This window comes from Stenella coeruleoalba (assembly GCF_951394435.1).
Source record: "Stenella coeruleoalba genome assembly, chromosome: 16".
Lineage (NCBI taxonomy): Eukaryota > Metazoa > Chordata > Mammalia > Artiodactyla > Delphinidae > Stenella > Stenella coeruleoalba.
The window spans coordinates 77,784,573-77,807,178 of NC_137162.1; the positions used below are offsets into that span (position 1 = coordinate 77,784,573).

Consider the following 22,606-nt stretch of genomic DNA (forward strand, 5'->3'; position numbering starts at 1 on the left):
TATCATTGCTTAGAACTCCCCTTTCCCTTGGTGCCTGGGCGCTGGGGCACGGCCTCTGAAATTGAGACGTCTGCTTTGTGAGAAAGTTTGTGAAGCTAAACATTGTTTAGGCTGTGCATACAATTTAAATTTAATTTGAAACTTAAAAGGAAAAGTATTTACAAATGGTTAAAATGTTTTGTCTTTTTAAGGTATTACTGGTGTACCACTAGCCAGTACGTCCCTTATTTTAAGATTTATATTTGAGGGACTTCCCTGGTGGTCCAGTGGTTAAGACTCCACGCTTCCAATGCAGGGGGCGTGGGCTCAATCCCTGGTCGGGGAACTAAGATCCCACATGCTGCACAGTGTGGCCAAAAAAAAAAAAAAAAAAAAAATTTGTATTTCAGTCCATACTTCCCCCAGAGATAAACAGTTCACTCTCACTTTATTAGGACTTTCACTGGCACCAAAAGAATGTGGTTTGAATGTACGTGTGTCCATCGACTCAGGCCTCAAACTCTGCAGCCCACTGGACTACAGGAGTGTCAAACTCGATGACATGCTGCCTGTTGGAATTTCCCCAGATTTTCGCAGCCTGCACAGTCTGTTAACAGGCCCATGTTGGGGGGCAGAGGCTGGCCTGGCAGAGCCTGTGAGAAGGCCTTCGAAGGGGAGACGGAAAGCAGGTGTCAGCACAGGCTCCAGCCCGACGAGACACGCGGCTCTTCCCACGGGGTGGGTGTGTGCTCGCGGGAGCCCTGAGGGCCGTCACCGGTCAGCGTCTGGCTCAGGGTGCATTGGAGCAGCCGTGCAGGTGCCCATACGCTTGCTCTCCTGACCCCCGGTGTCTGCGAGCGGGTGGCGGCAGCACGGGCAGGAGGAAAGGAAGGGTGTGGAAGAGGAGAGGAGTGAGGACATTTTTTCAGAGATGCTCCTGCCGTGGACCGCGAGGGTCAGACGACCTGCGCTCCCTGCATCCAGGCTCTCCCTCTGCACGGAACTCCCAAACACGCCCTGGGCACCCCGCCTTTCCTCCTGCTGGCCCTGAGGGCTGCGATGTCCCGCTGGGAGCCCACTATCCTCCGCCACGCGCTGTTCCCCTCTCCTCAGCCCTCTGGGCCCTTGGTACTTGCCTTGGGATTTACTCAGCCCCCAGACACCTGTCTAAGGGGGAGAAACCTTGCCTGAGTGGTAAGGAGGGAAGGACAAGGGGAAAACAGGGTGGGGAGTGAGAGCATGGTCCTGGCAACACGGGAGGAGGGGACAGGCAGCCCTGGAACCCATGGGGGCTCACGGGGGTTCCATACTGTCGCCCTCCAGTCTGAGGAGCAAGCAGTGAGAAATCAGTCTGCTGGAGGGTTATGCGAACATAATGCTGGGAAAGCCTTCAGTGGATCCAAGTGCCCTGACGTGTCTGCAGATGTAGAGAGATGTCACGAGGGGCAGCGAGCCTCCAAGTGACCCTAGGGGCCGACTCCCACAAAACACGTGCAATAGAAGCAGCCATTCCCCCGGGAACCTTTTCAAAGACACTGTTCTGAGGATCCTCAGTAGTAATTCTCAGACTTATCCGTGCATAGGAATCACCCAGGGAACCTGCTAAAGATGCAAATCCCAGAGCCCCACCCTCCGAGGTGCCAAGCTGATGGGTCTGGGCTGGGGCCCAGGAATCTGCATTTTAACAGACTGCCCACCCCGAGCGAGGGATTCGGATCCGGGTTTGGCTGGCACAAAGACCGCCTCGTAGGAAATACGAAAGAGATGAAAACTGCCTGGCCTATTATTCTTGAGTCGCTTTGCAATCATTCATTTCAAACGCACTGAAATACTTGATCACAGCAATGAGATGACACCACAGGAGTCCAGGTACAGTGCCAAGAACAGAGATCGGGGGACGCTCCAAGTCCACGGACAGCACCCCATGACGTTCACGCTCACGCCTGCCTCAAACTTACAACAACACGCCACCAACTGAGGACTCTAATCCTCAGAATCAACATCTGGGTGAGAGGGGAACTGCAGACATTCCTACAGACTTTACAATAAGCAAACCCACGCCCCGCTTTTTAAAAACACATTTTCAGAGCTTCACAGGGGAGCATTCCAAACTTATGGAGGAATTATTTTGTTTGTGACATGAGTTTTGTCTCTGTCCTAAATCCCTCTGGGAAGGAGGTAAGAAGCAGGGGTTCACATCACAAAGTACTTGGTAAAAACACAACGAGATGGCGTGAGTACACTGCCCTTACGTCAAAGGGGCCCTGAGCTCAGCTTTCTCTGACAAGTTCCCGTGGGATTTTAGGCAAGTCACGTCACCTTTGGTATTTCTCTGCAGTCCATGAGAAGGAGAAAAGTTATAAAACAACCTCCCTTAGGAATAAGACATAGATTAATACATCACTCCAAAGTTCTGTTACTCATAATACTGAATAATACTGATTCATGCAACCCACAACAATGCTCTCAGAAAAACGCTCTTACCATACATAGTACTTGAGGATCTTGCTTTTAAATAATCAAGAGAATTTTGGGGGCTTTCCTGGTGGCACAGTGGTTAAGAATCCGCCTGCCAGTGGAGGGGACTCAGGTTCAAGCCCCGGTCCAGGAAGATCCCACATGCCGCGGAGCAACCAAGCCCGTGCACCACAACTACTGAGCCTGTGCTCTAGAGCCTGCGAGCCACGACTACTGAGCCCGCATGCGACAACTACTGAAGCCCGTGCTCCGCAACAAGAGAAGTCACCACAATGAGAAGCCCGTGCACAGCAACGAAGACCCAACGCAGCCAAAAATAAATAAATTAAAAAAAAAAGAGAGAATTCTTCACAGATATCAAAGTGAGGAGACGGGCGGGAGAGGGGGAAGATGGCGTTAGAGTAAGACGCGGAGATCACCATCCTCCCCACAGATACATCAGAAATACATCTACACGTGGAACTGCTCCTATAGAACACCCACTTAACGCTGGCAGAAGACCTCAGACCTCTCAAAAGGCAAGAAACTCCCCACGTACCTGGGTAGGGCAAAAGAAAAAAGAATAAACAGAGACAAAAGAATAGGGACGGGACCTGCGCCAGTGGGAGGGAGCTGTGAAGGAGGAAAGATTTCCACATACTAGAAGCCCCTTCGCGGGCGGAGACTGCGGGTGGCGGAGGGGGGAAGCTTTGGAGCCGCGAAGGAGAGCACAGCCACAGCGGTGCGGAGGGCAAAGCAGAGAGATTCCCGCACAGAGGATCCGTGCCGACCGGCACTCACCAGCCCAAGAGGCTTGTCTGCTCACCCGCCGGGGCGGACGGGGGCTGCGAGCTGAGGCTCGGGCTTCGGTCGGATCCCAGGGAGAGGACTGGGGTTGGCGGCGTGAACACAGCCTGCAGGGGTTAGTGCACCACGGCTAGCCGGGAAGGAGTCCGGGAAAAATGTGGAGCTGCCTAAGAGGCAAGAGACTTTTTCTTCCCTCTTTGTTTCCTGGTGCGCGAGGAGAGGGGATTCAGAGCGCTGCTTAAAGGAGCTCCAGAGACGGGCGCGAGCCACGGCTAACAGCGCGCTCCCCAGAGATGGGCATAAGACGCTAAGGCTGCTGCTGCCGCCACCAAGAAGCCTGTGTGCGAGCACAGGTCACTGTCCACACCCCCCTCCCGGGAGCCTGTGCAGCCCGCCACTGCCAGGGTCCCGGGATCCAGGGACAACTTCCCCGGGAGGACGCACGGCGCGCCTCAGGCTCGTGCAACGTCACGGTGGCCTCTGCCGCCGCAGGCCCACCCCGCACTCCGTGCCCCTCCCTTTCCCCAGTCTGAGTGAACCAGAGCCCCCGAAGCAGCTGCTCCTTTAACCCCGTCCTGTCTGAGCGAAGAACAGACGCCCTCCCGCGACCTACATGCAGAGGCGGGGCCAAATCCAAAGCTGAACCCCGGGAGCTGTGAGAACAAGGAAGAGAAAGGGAAATCTCTCCCAGCAGCCTCAGGAGCAGCGGATTAAATCACCACAATCAACTTGATGTACCCTGCATCTGTAGAATACCTAAATAGACAACGGGTCATCCTAAATTGAGGAGGTGGACTTTGAGAGCAAGATTTATTATTTTTCCCCTTTTCCTCTTTTTGTGAGTGTGTATGTGTATGCTTCTGTGTGAGATTTTGTCTGTATACCTTTGCTTCCACCATTTGTCCTAGGGTCCTGTCCGTTCGTTTTTGTTTAGTTTTGCTTTTAATTAAAAAAATTTTTTTTCTTAATAATTATTTTTTATTTTAATAACTTTTATTTTATCTTACTTTATTTTATTTTATCCTCTTTCTTTCTTTCTACTTTTTCTCCCTTTTATTCTGAGCCGTGTGGATGAAAGGCTCTTGGTGCTGCTGCCACGAGTCAGTGCTGTGCCTCTGAGGTGGGAGAGCCAACTTCAGGACACTGGTCCACAAGAGACCTCCCAGCTGCACATAATATCAAACGGTGAAAATCTCCCAGAGATCTTCATCTCAACACCAGCACCCAGCTTCACTCAACAACCAGCAAGCTACAGTGCTGGACACCCTATGCCAAACAACTAGCAAGACAGGAACACAACCCCACCCATTAGCAGAGAGGCTGCCTAAAATCATAATAAGGTCACAGACACCCCAAAACACACCACCAGACATGGACCTGCCCACCAGAAAGATAACATCCAGCCTCATCCACCAGAACACAAGCATCAGTCCCCCCCACCAGGAAGCCTACACAACCCACCGAACCAACCTTAGCCACTGGGGACAGACACCAAAAACAACGGGAACTACGAACCTGCAGCCTGCGAAAAGGAGACCCCAAACACAGTAAGATAAGCGAAATGAGAAGACAGAAAAACACACAGCAAAAGAAGGAGCAAGATTAAAAACCCACCAGATCTAAAAAATGAAGAGGAAATAGGCAGTCTACCTGAAAAAGAATTCAGAATAATGATAGTAAAGATGATCCAAAATCTTGCAAATAGAATAGAGAAAATTCAAGAAACATTTAACAAGGACCTAGAAGAACTAAAGAGGAAACAAGCAACAATGAACAACATAATAAATGAAATTAAAAATACTCTAGAAGGGATCAATAGCAGAATAACTGAGGCAGAAGAACGGATAAGTGACCTGGAAGATAAAATAGTGGAAATAACTACTGCAGGCAGAACAAAGAAAAAAGAATGAAAAGAACTGAGGACAGTCTCAGAGACCTCTGGGACAACAGTAAACGCACCAACACTCAAATTATAGGGGTTCCAGAAGAAGAAGAGAAAAAGAAGGGAATGAGAAAATATTTGAAGAGATTATAGTTGAAAACTTCCCTAATATGGAAAAGGAAATAGTTACTCAAGTCCAGGAAGCACAGAGAGTCCCATACAGGATAAATCCAAGGAGAAACACACCAAGACACATATTAATCAAACTGTCAAATATTAAATACACAGTGCTTCCCTGGTGGCGCAGTGGTTGAGAGTCCGCCTGCCGATGCAGGGGACACGGGTTTGTGCCCCGGTCCGGGAAGATCCCACATGCCGCGGAGCGGCTGGGCCCGTGAGCCATGGCCGCTGAGCCTGCGTGTCCAGAGCCTGTGCTCCACAATGGGAGAGGCCACAACAGTGAGAGGCCCGTGTACCGCAAAAAAAAAAAAAAAAAAAAAATTAAATACACAGAAAATATATTAAAAGCAGCAAGGGAAAAACAACAAATAACACACAAGGGAATCCCCATAAGGTTAACAGCTGATCTTTCAGCAGAAACTCTGCAAGCCAGAAGGGACTGGCAGGACATATTTAAAGTGATGAAGGAGAAAAACCTACAACCAAGATTACTCTACCCAGCAAGGATCTCATTCAGATTCGATGGAGAAATTAAAACCTTTACAGACAAGCAAAAGCTGAGAGAGTTCAGCACCACCAAACCAGCTCTACAACAACTGCTAAAGGAACTTCTCTAGGCAAGAAACACAAGAGAAGGAAAAGATCTACAATAACGAACCCAAAACAATTAAGAAAATGGGAATAGGAACATACATATCAATAATTATCTTAAATGTAAATGGATTAAATGCTCCCACCAAAAGCCACAGACTGGCTAAATGGATACCAAAAAAAGGCCCATATATACGCTGCCTACAAGAGACCCACTTCAGACCTAGAGACACATACAGACTGAAAGTAAGGGGATGGAAAAAAATATTCCATGCAAATGGAAATCAAAAGAAAGCTGCAGTAGCAATTCTCAAATCAGACAAAATACACTTTAAAATAAAGACTATTAGAAGAGACAAAGAAGGACACTACATAATGATCAAGGGATTGATCCAAGAAGAAGATATAACAATTGTAAATATTTATGCACCCAACATAGGAGCACCTCAATACATAAGGCAAATACTAACAGCCATAAAAGGGGAAATTGACAGTAACACATTCATATTAGGGGAGTTTAACACCCCACTTTCACCAATGGACAGATCATCCAAAATGAAAATAAATAAGGAAACACAAGCTTTAAATGATACATTAAACAAGATGGACTTAACTGATATTTATAGGACATTCCATCCAAAAACAACAAAATACACTTTCTTCTCCAGTGCTCATGGAACATTCTCCAGGATAGATCATATCTTGGGTCACAAATCAAGCCTTGGTAAATTTAAGAAAATTGAAATTGTATCAAGTATCTTTTCCGACCACAACACTATTAGACTAGATATCAATTACAGGAAAAGATCCGTAAAAAATACAAACACATGGAGGCTAAACAATACACTACTTAATAACGAAGTGATCACTGAGGAAATCAAAGAGGAAATCAAAAAATACCTAGAAACAAATGACAATGGAGACACGACGACCCAAAACCTATGGGATGCAGCAAAAGCAGTTCTAAGAGGGAAGTTTATAGCAATATAATCCTACCTTAAGAAACAGGAAACATCTCAAATAAACAACCTAACCTTGCACCTAAAGCAAACAGAGAAAGAACAAAAAAACCCCAAAGTTAGCAGAAGGAAAGAAATCATAAAAATCAGATCAGAAATAAATGAAAAAGAAATGAAGGAAACGATAGCAAAGATCAGTAAAACTAAAAGCTGGTTCTTTGAGAAGATAAACAAAATTGATAAACCATTAGCCAGACTTATCAAGAAAAAAAACGGAGAAGACTCAAATCAATAGAATTAGAAATGAAAAAGGAGAAGTAACAACTGACACTGCAGAAATACAAAAGATCATGAGAGATTACTACAAGCAACTCTATGCCAATAAAATGGACAACCTGGAAGAAATGGACAAATTCTTAGAAATGCACAACCTGCCAAGACTGAATCAGGAAGAAATAGAAAATATGAACAGACCAAATCACAAGCACTGAAATTGAAACTGTGATTAAAAATCTTCCAACAAACAAAAGCCCAGGACCAGATGGCTTCACAGGTGAATTCTATCAAACATTTAGAGAAGAGCTAACACCTATCCTTCTCAAACTCTTCCAAAATGTAGCAGAGGGAGGAACACTACCAAACTCATTCTACAAAGCCACCATCACCTTGATACCAAAACCAGACAAGGATGTCACAAAGAAAGAAAACTACAGGCCAGTATCACTGATGAACATAGATACAAAAATCCTCAACAAAATACTTGCAGACAGAATCCAGCAGCACATTAAGAGGATCATATACCATGATCAAGTGGGGTTTATTCCAGGAATGCAAGGATTCTTCAATATACGCAAATCAATCAATGTGATACACCATATTAACATACTGAAGGAGAAAAACCATATGGTCATCTCAATAGATGCAGAGAAAGCTTTCAACAAAATTCAACACCCATTTATGATAAAAACCCTGCAGAAATTAGGCATAGAGGGAACTGTCCTCAACATAATAAAGGCCATATATGACAAACCCACAGCCAACATCATCCTCAGTGGTGGAAAACTGAAACCATTTCCACTAAGATCAGGAACAAGACAAGGTTGTCCACTCTCACCACTATTATTCAACATAGTTTTGGAATTTTTAGCCACAGCAATCAGAGAAGAAAAAGAAATAAACGAAATCCAAATCAGAAAAGAAGAAGTAAAGCCGTCACTGTTTGCAGATGACATGATACTATACATAGAGAATCCTAAAGATGCTACCAGAAAACTACTAGAGCTAATCAATGAATTTGGTAAAGTAGCAGGATACAAAATTAATGCACAGAAATCTCTGGCATTCCTATACACTAATGATGAAAAATCTGAAAGTGAAATTAAGAAAACACTCCCATTTACCACTGCAACAAAAATAATAAAATATCTAGGAATAAACCTACCTAAGGAGACAAAAGACCTGTATGCAGAAAATTATAAGACACTGATGAAAGAAATTAATGATGATACAAATAGATGAAGAGATATACCATGTTCTTGGAATGGAAGAATCAACATTGTGAAAATGACTCTACTACCCAAAGCAATCTACAGATTCAACGCAATCCCTATCAAACTACCACTGGCATTTTTCACAGAATTAGAACAAAAAATTTCACAATTTGTATGGAAACACAAAAAATCCCAAATAGCCAAAGCAATCTTGAGAACGAAAAATGGAGCTGGAGGAATCAGGCTCCCTGACTTCAGACTATACTACAAAGCTACAGTAATCAAGACAGTACGGTACTGGCAAAAAAACAGAAAGATAGATCAATGGAACAGGATAGAAAGCCCAGAGATAAACCCACACACACATGGTCACATATGGTCACCTTATCTTTGATAAAGGAGGCAGGAATGTACAGTGGAGAAAGGACAGCCTCTTCAATAAGTAGTGCTGGGAAAACTGGACAGGTACATGTAAAAGTATGAGATTAGAACACTCCCTAACACCATACACAAAAATAAGCTCAAAATGGATTAAAGACCTAAATGTAAGGCCAGAAACTATCAAACTCTTAGAGGAAAACATAGGCAGAACATTCTATGACATAAATCACAGCAAGATCCTTTTTGACCCACCTCCTAGAGAAATGGAAATAAAAACAAAAATAAACAAATGGGACCTAATGAAACTTCAAAACTTTTGCACAGCAAAGGAAACCATAAACAAGACCAAAAGACAACCCTCAGAATGGGAGAAAATATTTGCAAATGAAGCAACTGACAAAGGATTAATCTCCAAAATTTACAAGCAGCTCATGCAGCTCAGTAACAAAAAAACAAACAACCCAATCCAAAAATGGGCAGAAGGTCTAAACAGACATTTCTCCATAGAAGATATACAGATTGCAAACAAACACATGAAAGAATGCTCAACATCATTAATCATTAGAGAAATGCAAATCAAAACTACAATGAGATATCATCTCACATCGGTCAGAATGGCCATCATTAAAAAATCTAGAAACAATAAATGCTGGAGAGAGTGTGGAGAAAAGGGAACTCTCTTGCACTGCTGGTGGGAATGTGAATTGGTACAGCCACTATGGAGAACAGTATGGAGGTTCCTTAAAAAACTACAAATAGAAGTACCATATGACCCAGCAATCCCACTACTGGGCATATACCCTGAGAAAACCATAATTCAAAAAGAGTCATGTACCAAAATGTTCATTGCAGCTCTATTTACAATAGCCAGGACATGGAAGCAACCTAAGTGCCCATGATCAGATGAACTGATAAAGAAGATGTGGCACATATATACAATGGAATATTACTCAGCCATAAAAAGAAACGAAACTGAGTTATTTGTAGTGAGGTGGATGGACCTAGACTCTGTCATACAGAGTGAAGTAAGTCAGAAAGAGAAAGACAAATACCATATGCTAACATATATATATGGAATCTAAGAAAAAAAAAATGTCATGAAGAACCTAGGGGTAAGATGGGAATAAAGACACAGACCTACTAGAGAAGGGACTTGAGGATACGGGGAGGGGGAAGGGTAAGCTGGGACAAAGTGAGAGAGTGGCATGGACATATATACACTACCAAACGTAAAATAGCTAGTGGGAAGCAGCCGTGTAGCACAGGGAGATCAGCTCAGTGCTTTGTTACCACCTAGAGGGGTGGAATAGGGAGGGTAGGAGGGAGGGAGATGCAAGAGGGAAGAGATATGGGAACATATGTATATGTATAACTGATTCACCTTGTTATAAAGCAGAAACTAACACCCATTGTAAAGCAATTATACTCCAATAAAGATGTAAAAAATAAATAAAAATTCAAATTTCATCAGGAAGTTATAAAAGGGAGGAGAAGAAACTATAGTATTTTTTAAACCATGTTTAAATTGAAGTATAGTTAATTTACAATGTTGTGTTAGTTTCAGGTGTACAGCAAAGTGATTAAGTTACACACACATACATGTGTATATATATATATGCATATATACATATTCTTTTTCAGATTCTTTTCCATTATAGGTTATTATAAGATGTGAATATAGTTCCCTGTGCTATACTGTATGTCCTTGTTGTTTATCTATTTTACATATAGTAGCTTGTATGTGTTAATTCCAAACTCCTAATTTAACCCCCCACTTTCCTCTTCAGTAACCATTTTTGTGTTCTGTCTGTGAGTGTATTTCTGTTTTGTAAATAAGTTAAATTGTCCCATTTTTTTAGATTCCACACATAAGTGATATCATATGATATTGAAACTACAGTATTTTTTAAAAAGTGTTTGAACTTGTCGACAAAATATACAAATATCGTTTTATTATTTCGCCACCCTTGGGGGGCTTACTCGGTGGCAGGTAACTCAGTTGACTCTCATACGCCAGGGCCATCGCTGGGCTCCCAGAAACCACCCACAGGTCGTACCGTCCTATGGACTCAGCTCGGTGCAAAGTGCTGTCACGGATGCAAGAAAAATTTGACCCGTTCTGCCTTCAACAGGGTTATGGTCCCTACTGGTGAGGGAAAACCTGGACTGGGCAAATGACAAGAGGAGATGCAACCCAGAAAGGCCATGGGCTCAGGTGGTCTGGGCACAGGGGGCTGATCTGCAGGTCGGGGGCTCGGCCGCGTGATGGGCACATCAACTCTTCCTGTTCCTCGGCCACATCCTGCCTCGTATCACCCAGGCGGCTCCTGGTCCCACCAGGACGGCACGAGAGCACATGCATGGATCAGGGTCAACCCGTGGCCCATGGGGCACCCAGCTCACTGCTACCACTCGGCCAGCGCTGGGTCTTCAGGGCCCGGGACCTGCAGATCCACACCGCCAGCCAAGAGTTGCAAAAGCAGTGACCCCTCCCGAGTGGAAGCACAGCCCACCTGCGCACCATCCTCCTCCATAAATACAATAAGAGACGTTTCTTTACTCCCCATGGTCCCTGCAGCCCCGAATGTACATGCTGGTTGGATGATGAACTGAAAGGAGTCAGGGATGGGAGGCCAGCCTGGACCCCAGAAGCCCCTTCCTGGAACACAGCGAAGGTCAGGGTTCCCAGCCATGACGATCAAATATCTGGTCCAGGACTCGAGCTTTATCAACGATCACATGCTTTGCCCCCATAATGCTCCTTGTAAGAACTGACCCTGAGGCCGACTTTCTCAAGGTGCGCCCACAGAACTGGGAATTCATAAAGGTGACTGGAAATAGGCGTTAGGTCAGCGAACAAATTTAGGAACTGCTAGGCTACCTAGAGTTCCCCTGCACGAATTCCCAGAGCCTTTAAAAAGCTAATTACTCTATGGTGTAAATCTTCAAGGGAAACGCAAGGTATGCAGCAATTTTCCAAACTTATTTGGCCGCTGAAGGTGTACCTAATGAGTGTTCCAGGGAACAGAGTTTGGGAAACACTGCCCTTAAAGGTGCTAAGCACAGGTAGAATGTTCACTGCAGCCTTAAGAACAGCAATAATAATAATCACAACAACAAACAAGAGAAAATGACAACTTTAAAATCATACTCAGCCTTCACCCCCGTGAACACCAATCAAGGGGTCCCCCAGGTCAAAGCATTCTACCCCAAAAGGAACCCAAAGCCCCATCCTGTAAAAGATGGGGAAACCCCGCAAAACTTAGATCCTCATTAAGTCCACATCGCAGCCTGGAGGAGAAAAGTCATCACCAGGTAAGGGGACAGTCTGACACGAAATAAAACCATTTGATCCTCTCTAAGCTGAAAGCCACGGTGACAGATAACGACATCAAAATCAAAGCCTCAACCATGATTTGTAAACGCTCTGTCCACTCTATAATTTGTGGCAATTACGGTTGACCCCTGAACGACGAGGGGGTCAGGGGCTCCCCGACCCTCCATGCAGGTGAAAATCCAAGTAGAATTTATCATGGGCCTACAGCATAAAGGCGGCTTCCTTGTAACCACAGATTCAACCAACCGCAGATCATGTAGTTCTGTAGTATCCACTGTGGAAAAAAAATCCACATCTAGGCGGACCCATGTTGTTCAAGGGTCAACTGTCTATGTCTTGAATTCACCTGGGCCTTTGCAAGTTGTGCTTAGAAACTCTGCCCTGTCCTCAAGTTAATCCTTAAACCTAAGTTGCTCAAAGTTGCATTTAAATTCCTGGCATTTTAAACTGACACAGTATACATTTAATTGCAGCGTCATTTTTGCCCTCATTAAGTACAGTACATAAATGTCTGGACCAAGTTTTCAAAAAAAAAAATTCTAAACTCTCCTACTCACCCCTCCCCCACTCCTGTCTGTGTTCCAGGGAAATTCACTGAAGATTGATTAGTGCCCAGAAGTGGAGCTAACCCTCCGGGGCTGACTCCTGCTCTCTTATCGGGCTGCCCATCTCCTAGAGTCTGCGTTGGCTCCCACTGACCTCAGCAGGAATCCGGCTGGGAGGAGGACAGGGCTCCTGAGGGGGAGGCAGACAAGGACGAATTACTCCTTCATATCTTACAGCCCCTGCTACGGACAGTGCGGGCTCCGCTGGCTCCCTGCAAAACCAGACCTGCCAGATGGGAGGGCAGGACGACAGGGACCTGTGAGTGGCTGGGGAACAAGTGAGGTCAGACAAAAATTCAAATTCTCCCCACATTCAGACTGATGGTATTGGTGACGGCTCAGCTGACACTGAGCGCCAGATCTGGAAACGAGAATTGTGAAAATAAGGAAACGTTGGTCCTGACCTCCAGAAACTACAACCAGATACAGACAGGGTGTGAGGGGGGTGTGAGTTATGAGGAAGTGAGACAGCCTGTGGGGAACCTGGACCCCCTGGGGTGGGCCAGGTGGACAGCAGGCTAGGCTAGGATACAAGTCCAGGCAGCAGCCTTTAGTCAGGTAAGGCATATGCACTTCCCTGTAAGAGAATCAGAAGGCTTTCAGTAGAAGCCACACAATCTGAAATCAGAGCTGTACTTTTAGAGGGGGGCAGGGGTGGGGGACCAGAGACAAAGGGCCTGGACTAGGGGTTCAGAGAGAAGGTGAAAACAGAGGTGTATGTTTACAGGGAAAACAAAGACAGAATGTAGCTTAGCGGTTGCCTGGGTCTGGGGGGTTGGGGAGAAGTGTGGGTGACTGCTAAGGGCTCCAGGGTTTCTTCTGGGGGTGACAGAAAAATGTTCTGAACTTTTATGAACCAGAAACAGACTCACAGACATAAAGAACAGACCTGTGGTTGCCAAGCGGGGGTGAGGGAGGGACGGATTGGGAGTCTGGGGTTAGCAGATGCAAACTATTATCTGTAGGATGGATAAACAACAGGTCCTACTGTAGAGCACAGGGAACTATATTCAATATCCTGTGATAAACCATAATGGAAAAGAATATGAAAAAGAATGTGTATATATGCATAACTGAATCACTGTGCTGTACAGCAGAAATGAACACAACCTTGTAAATCAATTATACTTGAATTAAAAAAATGTTCTGAAATTGAAGGTGGTGATGGTTGGGCAAGTCTGTGGATGTAGAGCTTTAAATGGAGAACAGTACAGAGTGTGAACTGGTCTCAGTCAACATAAAGGAGCAGAACAGCAGGCAAGGAGCTGGCCCGGGGGTGCCAGTGGCGCGTAGGCGGGCAAAGGGGGAGAGAGAGGCCTGGGTGAGGGACCATCAGGGTGCCAGCCGCTGCTCGGAAGTAGTACTGTATAACCGTGGGGGGCTGGGCAGATGGGGAGGGGCCTGGAGGGGAAGTGGGGGGAGGCAGGAGGAAGTGGCAGCGGGGAGGCTATTCTAGAGCATCAGCTACTCTTTAAAAATGTGTTTGTGAAACGCGAGAGAGATTATTCAAGGGCACTAGGACCTGGTTTAAGATCAGGAGCCTGGGCCCCGGGACCCCCGGGATGGCAGAGCAGAGGGAAGGAGAGGCAGGAGGCAGGGGTGCGGCCGAGAGAGACGGGCAGAGCAGCAGTTTCCATGGAAACTCCCATCCTGTTGTGGGACTAAAGCATCTTCCCCGCACCCATTCCTGTCGGTCTCAGCATCATTTCCACGGCCTTGCGGAGTCCTACCTAGAACTGACGCCCAGGACGGGAAAGCCAGGTGACTTTCTGAAGGTTTAATTCCAGTTTGGGGAAGCGGGAGGACGTCCCCACCCCCAAGCTGGCCCCAGGGAGGGAGGCTGGGGTGGGGAGAGCCCGCCTCTGTTCCCAGCACCCCTCCCGCCCACCCGTGGGGCTCTGTGCCCTCTGGGCAACCCCAGGCCCTTCCCGCCACCTCCCGGATGACGCAGGAGGGCCCAGAGAGCCGCCTATGACGTACACGGGTGACAGAAGTACAAAGGTTCTAGAAGCAGCTGCTGCCCTCGGCCTCCCTCCCCTCATAAATTACAGCCCCTGAACGGCTCACCCCTCTGTTCCCACCCTTTGAAGTCCTGCTTGCCTGTGTTTTCCTCCTACCAACCCCAGCTGGCCTTTGCTGCTTTACAATCATTTTTCCTAATGAAGCATGCTGGCTGCTTCTGGCAGAAATGTCCCAGGCTCCTCCTTGTGGGGATGACAGTGACCCGTGTGCATTCAGAGAAACTAAACAAAAGTAACCTCTTCTGTCCCCAGAGGCAGCGTCCGTGACAGCTCAATGAAGCGCTATGCCTCCAGACCTGCACTTTATTCACAATTTCTCTATGTGGCCATTTTGCTTTATAAATTCCACACCCACCCCCACCCCCCCAGAACACAACCCGTGTCACCAAGTCTCCGCTTCGGTGCCACCTCTTCCTGAAGCGCTGTCCCTTTAGAAGAAAACAGGCAGGTGGACACTTGACAACCCTCCCATCCTGAACAGGCTCCAGACCCCAGGCCCAGGTTGCACACCTGCTTCTGTGTCTGTGGTCCCGCCCGGGGGCTGAGGCCCCTGGAGACCCTCACAGTTAGACCCAAGAAGGTCTGTAACTCTGTGTGTACCAAGCACAGACGCATGTCTAAACCAATCTCTGCCTCCTCCTCCTCTCTCTCTCACATACTATTTTTAAATGTATGTATGCAAATTCGTTTGAAAATGTTACACATTTATAGTAGGTTTAAACTTTACTATAAACTATGTCACATATACACAAAGAAATAAAGTAACCAAAATTCACTACCCACCATGCAGATCAGTCACCTTTGACACTGCCTTGTTCGCTCCAGTTCATTTTATTTCTAATAAATAAAAAGACACCATTGAAGCCCCCAGCGTCTCTCTCCTTGGTTCTGATCCCTCCCTCCTCTGCAGAGGGAATGGCCACCTGACTTTGGTGTTCTGATAGCCAGCAGGCTTCTACTTTTACGAGGATAAACAATATATAGTCCCATCTTGCATGGTTTCTCACTTTGTTCGAATCAATGCCTTCCATACGCTTCTGCAACTTGTCTGTTCACCTGTCACAAGGTATTTGCAGTGTATCGATGCTGAGACACTTGGCTCTCATTCATGCGTTCTCACTAAGGCTGGGTATTCCACCGTCTGCAGGTCACAGCTGTGTGTCCATCTCCAGCAGAGAGACGCCTAAAGATGGTTAAGAGTGTGGACTCTGGGGAATTCCCTGGCGGTCCAGTGGTTAGGACTCAGTTCATGGAGGAGCTGCCATGGCCCTGGTTTGATCCCTGGTCAGGAAACTAAGATCCTGCAACCCATGCTGGGCGGGTTATGCATAAATAAATAAATAAATGCATGTATGTATGTATATGTACATATTATAAAAACTCGGAAAAAAAAAAAGAGTGTGGACTCCGGAGCTGGCTCCCCTGGGCTTGAATCTTGGCTCCACCAATAATCAGCTGTGTGACTTTAGAAAAGTTACCTAACCTCTCTGTGCTTCAAGTACCTCATCTGTAAAATGAGACTAATAATAGTGCCCATCTCATAGGTTTTTGTGAAGATTGGGTGAATTACCACAGATAAGAGTACTCAGCCAAATGCCTGCCACCTACCAGACACTATCTCAGCATTTATGTGTTTGCTGCCCCTCCTGCTGCTATATTATTACTACCAGTGCCTGCAAACGCTCTCAAACCACGATTCTAAATGCACAGCTACTAAACTGTGATCATAAATGCTCTCTTGACCATAAAAGGAACTTTCGTACTCAAGAAGTTTAGGAACCACTGACACATTCACGATTTGCGCTTGTGATCCCTCTCTGTTGGCCACTTCCTGATATATTGGGGAAATTATGCAAACCCTGAGGCCCTGGTCGCCCTGGGTGACAGTCATTAGTCTGTGTTTCCACATGCTAAGCATCCTCATTCACCAGAGCAGGGTGACTCAACCTGCAGTTTTTAAATTTTTGGAGCCCGCTGAATTCAAATGCAGGACGTCTCCCTTTGCATAGCAATCCCCGCAAGGTCAACTCTCTAAGAGCGAGGGTGGCGATGTCTCTACGTCTGCAGACACTGGCCCTGTTTTTAAAGCCACAGAATACGTAAAATAGATAACCAACAAGGACCAACTGTACAGCTCAGGGAACTCTACTCCCCATAAGGGAAAGGAAGCTGAAAAAGAACAGATTTATGTATATGTATAACTGAATCACTTGGCTGGATACCTGACACTAACACAACACCGTGAATCAACTATGCTTGAATGAAAAATAAAATTTCCTCGAAAAAAGCCACGGAACCCCATGATAGAAAAAGGAGTATGCTGTCCATGCCAAGTCATTCTGGGTGCAGCAGCCTGGAGCCAAGACGTGCTCTGTGCCCCCACCTGGGCAGGTGTGACAGGCCCCCAGGGAGGTGACTGGCTCCCAAGGTCAGGTCTTCACCCTGTCATCTCCTGTCTTTGAACTTGGCAAGTGCGTGGTTCAGGGAGCCAGTCCTACTCACTGCCTGGCCTCACGCTGACCGTCGGGACAGAGGCCCCCCAGCACTTAGGCGAGCTGCTTTCATTTGTGATCTCGGGACCAACATTGATGCTCCCTCTCCTCTGAACTTCTGTAAAGCCCAGAACTCCCTGGAAGCATCCTCAGCCTTCTCCCGGTCTCCTGAGAGCTCTGCTGCCCTTCCTGCCCAGCTGAGCCAGCACCGGAGAGCCCTCCTCAGGCGCGCGTGTGTGTGTGTGTGTGTGTGTGTGTGTGTGTGTGTGTGTCCTATCCCCAGTCAGCACTGGAGAGCCCTCCTCAGGCTCGTGAGTGTGTGTGTGTGTGTGTGCGCGCGTGTGTGTGTGTGTGTGTGTGTGTGTCCTATCCCCAGTCAGCACTGGAGAGCCCTCCTCAGGCGCGCGCGCGCGCGCGTGTGTGTGTGTGTGTGTGTGTGTGTGTAGCCTATCCCCAGTCAGCCTGGGAGCCCCCCGAAGGCAGGAGCTCAGCCTCACACTTCTCTGCCCTGTAGTCTCAGGACCCCTTTGCAAATGATGAAGGGATGAGGTCTCTCGGGATACAGGCGTCTCCACCTGCCCCCTCCCTTCCTGAAGGCTCCTCTCCTGCTCCAGTTCCCAGGGGTCCAGCCAAGCTCCTCTCTCCTCCACCCGCCCCGGCGGCTCACCAGGGCCTCTCTGTCCCTATCAACTGAACTGCACCTCCATCCAACATCACCAGCACCCGCCAGGCCACCCCGCAGACTCTGGGCTCCACACTGGTCAAGTCAGGCCCACAGGTACCACCCACGACCGGCAGCAGCACCCTGGAGGGCACGCCTGTCCAAAGGCCCTCAAGGCCACCTGACGACACACTGAACGCTGGCCTTCAGGCGCCCTGATTTTTCCTGTGTCATCTCTTGTTACCCGAGCGTCTGGGTTCAGGGGTGCGCAGCTGGCCAGACTGCCATGAACCTGCCTTTTTTTTTTGGCCGCGCTCAGCTGGTGGGATCTTAGTTCCCGGACCAGGGATTGAATCCAGGCCCACGGCAGTGAAAGCACCAAGCCCTGACCACTGGACCACCAGGGAATTCCCTGAACCTGCTTCTTTGCTCACCACTGATAAACTCTCTTTTACGCTCCTGGGCCTCAGGGTCCCCCTGTAAGATAAGAGGGTCAGTACGAATGTTCATCACGGTAACTTCTCCTTTGAAAACGATGACACGAAGTTCCCAGAGGGATCCCAGCCCCACAGGGATCGCTGCAGCCTTGCTTCTGAGTGGGGGTGGGCCTGACTTGTAGGGGAGGGACGCGGGCCCAGCCGCCCCCAGGGCAGCCCGGGTCACCTCACTGGCGCAGGTAGAGGTGAACAACGCCCATCAGCCTCCCTGGCAGGCGTCTCCCTCTGCGGGAGGGAGGGCTGTGGCCACACAAGGTACCATGTTCGGTACGATGTTTCTGAACTGCTCCTGCCACGATGGCAGTTCACAGTTTACCTGCCAGGGCCCTGCCCATAATTGTTCTAAACGCTTAAATAAGGTAAAGGCTTAAATAAGGTTAACACACCATAGCACGGAAGATACACTTCTCCACCTGGGAAGCTCAGCTGGGTTACCAGCCAGCCGGGCCCCAAGGCTTCAGGCTTTCGTGTGGCTGCAGCAGCATCGGGCCACGGCTCGCCACTGGACCCCCATCCTCTCGGCAATCATGTACGAACTACAGAATAGGTAGTGAAGAGGCCTCAGGGTTTTTTTTCCCTCCAGAAAATAACTTTCTGCCTCGGAAGGAAGGACAATTCTGAGGTTTCCTGGAACTCTTGCCCTTGCTGGGAGCAGTGTGGTATTTTTTATAAACTACATGTTTGTGTCCGCCCCAAATTCACAGGTTGAAATCCTAACCCCCACTGTGATGGTATTAGGAGGGGAGGCCTCTGAACACTTAGGTCAAGAGGGTGGAGTCCTCGTGGGTGGGATTGGTGCTCTTATCAAAGGGACCCCAAGGAGCCTCCCTCTGTTCCCTACCACGTGAGGACACGACGGGAAGCCGGCTGTCTGCAAGCAGGAAGAGGCCCTTGCCAGAGCCCAACCCTACCGACACCCTGCCCTCAGGCGACCAGCCTCCTGAGAGAGCAAAGTGTCTAGTGTTAGTCAGAACAGCCATCATCAAAAAGCATGGGCATATACACAGTAACAAACGCAGTAAGGTAGATAGCTAGTGGGAAGCAGCCGCATGGCACAGGGATATTGGCTCGGTGCTTTGTGACAGCCTGGAGGGGTGGGATGGGGAGGGTGGGAGGGAGGGAGACGCAACAGGGAAGACATATGGGAACATATGTTTATGTATGACTGATTCACTTTGTTATAAAGCAGAAACTAACACACCATTGTAAAGCAATTATACCCCAATAAAGATGTTAAAAAAAAAAAAAGCCTACAAACAATAAATGCTGGAGAGGGTGTGGAGAAAAGGGAACCCTCCTACACTGTTGGTAGGAATGTAAACTGGTGCAGCCACTATGGAGAACAGTACGGAGGTTCCTTAAAAAACTACAAATAGAGCTACCACACAATCCAGCAATCCCACTCCTGGGCATATATCCAGAGAAAACTATAATTCGAAAAGGTACACGCACCCCAATGTTCATAGCAGCACTATTTACAATAGCCAAGACATGGAAATAACCTAAATGTCCATCAACAGATGAATGGATAAAGAAGATGTAGTACATATATACAATGGAATAGTACTCAGCCATAAAAAAGAATGAAATAATGCCATTTGCAGCAACATGGATGGACCCAGAGATTATCATACTAAGGAAAGTAAGTCAGACAGAGAAAGACAAATATATCACTCATATGTGAAATCTAAAAAAAATGATACAGAAGAACTTATTTACAAAAGAGAAACAGACTCACAGGCATAGAAAACAAACTTATGGTTACCAAAGGGGAGAGGTGGAGCAGGGGGATAAATTAGGAGTTTGGGACTGACAAATACATACCACTATAGATAAAACAGACAACCAACAAGGACCTACTGTATAGCACAGGGGACTCAATATCTTGTAATAATCCTAAATGGGAAAAGAATTTGAAAAGGAACCGATATATGTATATGTATAACTGAATCACTCTGCTGCACACCTGAAACTAACAACACTGTAAATCAACTATACGCCAATATAAAATAAAAAATTTTTAAAGAAAGAAAAGAAAGCAATGGATTGTTAAAAAAAAAAAAAGAAAGAAAGAAGAGGAAAAAGAAATTCCTGGTGTTGAAGCTGCCCAGTCTGTCGTGTTTCATTGTAGCAGCCAAACAGACTCAGAGGAGGTCAGAGGATGCTCCTGTATCCTGCCCAAGAGGACTGCCGGCGGTACCTCCTCCAGGGGAAGGAACGTGGTGACAGAAACTGCTCTTGGGGAGCGAGACGCGGGTCTGCTGCTGCGCTACCCCAAACTCACTGAAGGACACTGGATGGAGACACCTGGGATAATGACCAGGACGGTGAGGGACAAACCCACATCCCATCAGAAGCAATGAAGGGAACTGAGAATGTCCCACTCCGAGCAGGGAGAACCCAAGAGGAAGCAACACATGCCACCAAGTCTGTCGTGGGAGGGGTGACACAGCTCCGCATGGCCCCAAGGGTCGGGGCCAGCCCTCCCCCAGCTTCACTCTTCCATCCTGGTGGTGGCCTGGACCCCAAGAGGCTGCCGTGAACAAAGCAGGGCGAAAGGATTTGACTTACACTTAAATAGTAGCAAAGCCATTGGTTCTGTTTAAAGCGTGTGTCCTAGAGGGAGAATTACAGAGATGACGGAGTGAATTAAGCCCCCAATCTTCTATCAGAAACATCTCGCACCTGGTGTCACCACTGTAAGGACTGTCACTAAGTCACATGGGCCACTGGCACCATGGAGACAGAATTTACGTGGTCTCTTCTTCTCCCTGTTCAACGCCAAGTTCCCTGAAAGCAGGAACTACGTGTGACCTTCACCCAATCTGCACAGCCTCCAGGGAATAACAGACACTCAGAAACACGTGCTGAAGCAACCTTAGTGTCCCTCTGCAGATGAGTGGGTAAGCGAACTGTGGAACACACTTGTGATGGAACGTCAGCCAGCCTTAAAAAGGAATGGGCTAGTGACACACCCTACGACACGGATGAACCTCGAAAACGTCGTGCTGAGTGAAGGAAGCCAGACATGAAAGGCCACTTAGTGTATGACTCTTTTGATGTGAAGTATCCAGGACAGGCCAGTCCACAGAAAGTAGATCGGTGTCCGCCAGGGACTGGGGTGAGCGGGGGAAAGGGAGTGACTGCTCAATGGGCGTGGAGGGTCTTTTTGGAGGGATGAAAATGTTCTGGAACTGAACAGAGGTGATCGTTGCATAATAATGTGAATGTACTAAATGCCACTAAGTCATACATATGAAAATGGTTAATTTTACGGGACGTGAATTTCACCCCAATTTTTAGAACACACTTGTCGAGTGAGTGAAATGTGTCTCCAAGGTCATGTCAGTAGACTGTGCGACTGAAAGCTGGGAGGACCAGGGCCTCTGTGCGGACAGTGATGCAGTCTCATCAGGACAGGGCTGTGGTCCCGCCGGGGCTGGGCCCACAGGAGCCAGCCGGGCTCACATTCGGCCCACGTCCCTCCCTGTCTGTCCCCGGTCACACACAACCAACAGACCGTCACATGGCCTGATGGGCAACGTGACCTCTGACGGCTCTTAGGTCTGGGGAGCGAGGAGAGCAGTGTGTGCAGACGTTTACCCTGTGCTTTACACACTATGTAGCCTGACCGGTGTGTCTGTCATTAAAGGTGACATCACAAGATGTCCAGCCCAAGGCCCCTCGTCTGTGTCTCCCCAGCTCCCCCACGCCTCCCAGGCCGGGACAGGTCCCCCCTCCCCCGGGTGCTGTGGGTGGCATGTGGCTCCCGGCACTGCCGCCTCAGTTTGTCTGTCTTTCCCTATAGTCTGTGGCCCCTCAGGGCACAAATTCCAGCTTACTGTCTCTGAGCCCAGATACCCGTGTGCAGGTGATTGATGAGATCTGTTCGCTGAGTGAACGACACTCTAACCACAAGCTGAGAAGCCACGGCCTGTTTCCAACGTGCCCGAGGACCTGTCACAGTAAAAATAACAGCAAGGTGGGATGGGAGCTTGGTGACACACGCCAGCTTTGTCCTAACCTTGTGCCGAGGACCAAGTTCAGCCTGCAGCCTGTTACCGTATGGCCTGTGAGCTAAGAATCGTTTTTATGTTTTTAAAGAGATGTCTAAAAAAGAAAGAACAACATGCAACAGAGACCATATGTGACACACAAGGTTTAAAATACTGACTCGGGCACTGTCTGGACTTCCTTTCCTGCGTCCTCCACGTCCAAGTTTGAGGAAATAACCCACTCAAGAGTAAAACCACTCGGACCTCCTCTG

General features: G+C 47.6%; 1 protein-coding gene across 1 annotated transcript in view; it reads right to left on the minus strand.

Annotated features, from left to right (window-relative positions):
• The window catches only part of GPR137B (G protein-coupled receptor 137B), a 53,414-nt gene that overhangs the window by 25,516 nt on the left and 5,292 nt on the right, over positions 1-22,606 (minus strand). The window lies entirely within an intron of this gene.